The sequence below is a fragment of the Salvelinus sp. IW2-2015 genome, unplaced genomic scaffold (genome assembly GCF_002910315.2).
Source record: "Salvelinus sp. IW2-2015 unplaced genomic scaffold, ASM291031v2 Un_scaffold3465, whole genome shotgun sequence".
Lineage (NCBI taxonomy): Eukaryota > Metazoa > Chordata > Actinopteri > Salmoniformes > Salmonidae > Salvelinus > Salvelinus sp. IW2-2015.
The window spans coordinates 19,779-25,259 of NW_019944745.1; positions in this window are offsets into that span (position 1 = coordinate 19,779).

Consider the following 5,481-nt stretch of genomic DNA (forward strand, 5'->3'; position numbering starts at 1 on the left):
CTACGACAACAACACAACAAAAACGAGTCACAACTCCTGCAACTCTGTCGCACACTTATGAACATAGTCAAAGGTAGGCTTCGAGAGGACCTTACAGTAGTACACCTATAGCTCATCTCTGGCAATAACACTGTAGATTACTTTATCACCAACCTCAACCCAGAGTCTCTCAGAGCGTTCAGTCAGCCCATTAACACCCCTATCAATCACAGTAAAATCACAGTCTACCTAACAGAGAAAAACTCAATCATGAGGCATCAAAGCCAAAAAACTGTGTAATATTAGACATGCTATAGATGGAAGAAAAGTAGTGTGGAAATCTGCCAGAAAACTTTTAGGCAACTATAAATTCAACCTTTCTGGACAATTTCCTGGACAAAAGTTTCCCTGTAATAGTGAAGGTGTAAAACTTGGCAGTAGAAAACCAACAGTATATTGACCTCTCAGCTTCTCTATCAAATAAAAAAAATTCAAGCAGACAACCTAAAAAATCAATAACATTGACAAATGTTTGATGAAGAATGCAAAAACCCAACAAAGGAATTGAGAAACCTGTCAACCCAAAAACATAAAGACCCAGAAAACCTGAGTCACGCCTTCACTATGGTGAAGCCATCCAGGCCATGACCGTGTGGGCTGTGTGGAAGCCGGAACATGCTTGTGGTGGTGTGGGGGGTGGGTAGGGGGTCGTTTGGGGGCGCTGGCCGGTCACGGTGGGGGGGGGTCGTGCCTTGAGGGGGTGGTGGTGGGTGGGGGGTGGGGGGTGGGTTGAGTGCTGGGGGCCGCGGGCGCGTGGCGTGCCCGGCGGGCGATGGACAATTCGCATCGGCCCGGCGATGGAGCAGGCCTGGACGGTTGCACACTGTGGTCTCCTTCTGAACAGTTGATGTTGAGATGCGGCGGGCGGGGGTCCTCGATTGACGTTGAGACCTCGTGCAGAGGCCAAGCGGCCGTCACCCAAGTTAGTGTGTATGGGTGATGCAATGTCTCTCCCTCTGAGAGGCTGTCTTAATCTCTAATGAACCCGGTAGGGTCCTGACCTGCCAGCAGAGCTAAACCAGTCCTGTGAGATTCATCTATATCCGTATGTACACACTGTCTGGAGCAATCCAATGAGACCATACTGAGAGACAGTCTGAAACGGGATCAGCAGAAGGTGACTTCCAATCGTGCGCACGTCTACAGCATGTCTTCAGATTTTACTTCTTGAGTGTTTTCGACCAGACGTGGGCACTTGAAGGGTATGAGGCTATTCAGCGAGAGTGCATATGAAAGGAAAGAAATTTGCCAGATATTCGCCTTAGAGCAATTCAATCGTTAAAGTAATATATAGGGACGAACTCGATGGCATTATCTCCTTGTGCAGCACTAACGTCTCGCAGCCTAGATTATATGCGGCAGACTCAATAAGGGACTATGGTCTTCTACCGCACAATAGGCGGTAGTGCACTCTGTTTGAGGACACGCACATCACTGTTGCGCGCTTGAGTCCACACAAATGAGCATAGTCTGCGATTAGGAAAAGCGGAAGGAGTTGGGTGACAAGCAATGCACCAACATGCAGATTAACTCTATTACGTCAGTGAGACAACCTAACTGTGTGTGATAATGAGAATAATGCCCCAGTTACCCGACATTCCGTATCACCTTTCTGTTAGGGTTGGCGTGGACATGATTCAAGTAGGTGTGTGGCCGGAAGGCCGTAAGTCTATCAGTGCAAGTCTTGTATTTTCGTCGTTTCGACTATTCTGCTGCTTCAGCTAACTGTAGAACTCCTCACTAGTATTAGAATTAAGAGAAGACCACATCACCTAAAAATCTAGAGAGCGTGGAGAATCGTTCAAACCTATTCGATACTGACATGCCACTAACAACAAAACTCCACCATCTTCATAATCATGTCACTCTCTAGCACAAACGATCCTCCTGACAGTACAGAAGTATCACACACAAGCCTAAAAAGACAAAACCTCCAACGTGGCTCCATCATGATTTCAATCCCATACACTCGTACCAAACACAATATGTACTCTTAAGACACACTCATACTAACTCATCTCGACCATACGCCTGCTCAGAACATTGTACACCCACCCTAGTCACACCCCGGGTCTTCTAACCAAATAGAGAATAAAAAGCCCTCTCGTACGGGCCATGGGTGACAATATGAATGTAGGACTATCAATATTTTTATCATACTAGTTAGATAATTCGTCTAAATCTCTTACACCGGTCTTCACAAAACAATCAAACACCACACAAGCCCTGTCTGACTCCCAGTCATTGAGATGATTCTGACACAGGAAGTCAAAATTCCTGACTGACCAGTCTCTCAGCCTGTCTCTCACCTGTCTTCTCAGCCTGTCTCTCAGCCCTCTCCCTCTCAGCCTGTTCGATGTGTAGAACACGTCACAGAAGACAATGAGAACATTACCATCATCAATCACCATTGGTGACGCAAGATGAACAGCAGACAGCTAGGCCACACACACCACGCACGCACGCACGCACGCACGCACGCACGCACCACCACGCACGCACGCACGCACACACGCAACACACACACACACACACACACCAACACAACACACACACACACACACACACACACACACACACACAGGCAACCACACACACACACACACACACACACACAGCAACGCACACACACACACACACACACACACACACACACACACACAACACACACCCACACACACACACACACACAAACACACCACACACAACACACACACACACACACACGACTCATGCCATGGATGGATTCACCATAAGTGAAGCGTAACTCAGGGTTTCTGGGTCCTTATGTGATTGACACCTTGGTCTCCTTCCGACGACGGCCGTGACACATATAATAATATATTACAGTAATACTTATATTCATATAATAATATATTACATAAATCCGTATATTCATATGATATTATATTACAGTAATCCTTATTTTCATATAATAATATATTACAGTAATACTTATATTMAAATAATAATATATTACAGAAATCCTTATATTCATATGATAATATATTACAGTAATAATTATATTTATATGATAATATATTACAGTAATACGTATATTCATATAATAGTATATTGCAATAATAGTTATATTCATATAATAATATATTACAATAATAGTTATATTCATTGAATAATATATTACAGTAATCCTTACATTCATATAATAATATATTACAGTAATCCTTATAGTCATACGATAATATATTACAGTAATACTTATATTCATATGATRATATATTACAGTACTCCTTATATTAATATGAAAATATATTACAGTAATACTTATATTCATCTAATAAAATATTACAGTAATATTTATATTCATATAATACTATATTTCAGTAATATTTATATTCAAATGATAACATATTACAATATATGCTACATTCACATGATACTGCCAGGTAATCATTCCTTTTGAAGTCATTATCCTCCAATGATAATGTTGACTGTAATCTTTCAGACCTGTCTAATACTTAACATCTTCTACGGTAATATACCGTAATAGTTTAACCAGTTACAGCCAAAAGCACTTCGATTGGTTTCTAATCTAATTTAAAGAGATATCAGGTCTTTAACCTTTATTTACAGTGGTTAATGTCATGGAGATATCATCTCTTCCTCCTGTATCTGCTCTAATGTAATAATATGCTGCTGTTCCTTCTCTTTTGCCCTGCCATTCTTAGATGACTTTGCCACACGTGCACGTGCACGCGCGCACACACACACGCACGCACGCACGCACGCACGCACGCACGCACGCACACACACACACACACACATCAGATGCCTTTCCTCTTGCAGAAACTGCTGACATACTCCAGCCACATGAGTCTAGCATTGTCTTGCATTAGGAGGAACCCAGGGCCACCGCACCAGCATATGGTCTCACAAGGGGTCTGAGGATCTCATCTCAGGTACCTAATGGCAGTCAGGCTACCTCTGGCGAGCCACATGGAGGGCCTTGCGGCCCACAAAGAAATGCCACCCCACACCATGACGACCACCGCCAAACCGGTCATGCTGGGAGGATGTGTGCAGGCAAGCAGAAGTTCTCCACGGCGTCTCCGACTCGTCACGTCTGTCACATTGCTCAGTGTGAACCTTGCTTTCATCTGTGAAGAGCACAGGGCGCCAAGTGGCGGAATTTGCCAATCTTGGGTGTTCTCTGGCAAATGCAAACGTACCTGCACGGTGTTTGGCTGTAACACAACCCCAGCCTGTTGGACGTCGGGCCCTCATACCCACCCTCATGAGTCTGTTTTCTGCACCATTTGAGCAGACACATGCACATTTTGTGGCCCTGCTGGCGAGGTATTTTGCAGGGCTCTGCAGTGCGGCCTCCTTGCACAAAGGCGTGATGGTGATAGCAGGTACCTGCTGGCTGGCAGTTTGTGCCCTCGCTACGGCCTCCTCCACGTCTCCTGATGTACTGGCCTGTCTCCTAGTAGCGCCTCCATGCTCTGCACCGACTACGCTGCAGACCACGCACAACCTTCTTGCCACAGCTCGCATGTGATGCCATCCTGGAATTGAGCTGCCACTACCTAGCCACCTAACTGCCTGGGTTGTAGAACTCCGTCAGTCATGCTACCACTAGAGTGAAGCACGCCAGCATTCAAAAGTGACCAAAACATCAGCCAGGAAGGCATAGGTAACTTGAGAAGTGGTCTGGGCTCCCACCTGCAGAGCACACTCCTTTATTGGGGTTGTCTGCTAATATTGCCTATAATTTCTACCTTTTGTCTATTCCATTGCACCAACAGCATGTGCACATTTATTGTCAATCAGTGTTGCTTCCTAAGTGGACAGTTGATTTCAAGTGTGATTGACTTTGGAGTTACATTGTGTTTAAGTGTCCCTTATTTTTTGCAGCAGTGTATTATATGTATATATAGAGAGTTTTAGAAGAGAGAGAGAGAGAGATAGGTGATCTAGGAGAGAGAGAGAGAGTTTTGGGGAAGAGATGGACGGTCAGGACAGACCCGGTTAGGATATTAATAAAGTTTTCATACTGTTCTTCATTAAGAATACGCAGGGACTATTTTGACAGACTCAAAAAGTGAGTTGGAGACATAAGGAGTAGGCAACCTGCCCTAGTCTGTGTCTCTGCTCTGTGTCTCTGTGGCTGCTCTCTGTCTCTGTGTCTCTCTCTGTCTCTCTCTCTGTCTCTCTGCTCTCTCGTGTCATCCTCCTCTGATCGCTCTCTCTCTCTCTCTCTGATCTCTCTCGATATCTCTCTCTGTATCTCTCTCTGTCTTCTCTCTCTCTCTGTGTCTCTCTCTCTCTCTGTCTCTCTCTCTGTCTCTGTCTCTGTTCTGCAGTCTCTGGCGATCTCTCTCCTGTATCTCTCTCTGTCTCTGTCTTCTCTCTCTCTCTGTCTCTTTCTCTCTCTTGTTGTATTCTCTCCCTTTCTCTCTTGGTCATTTGTCATACACA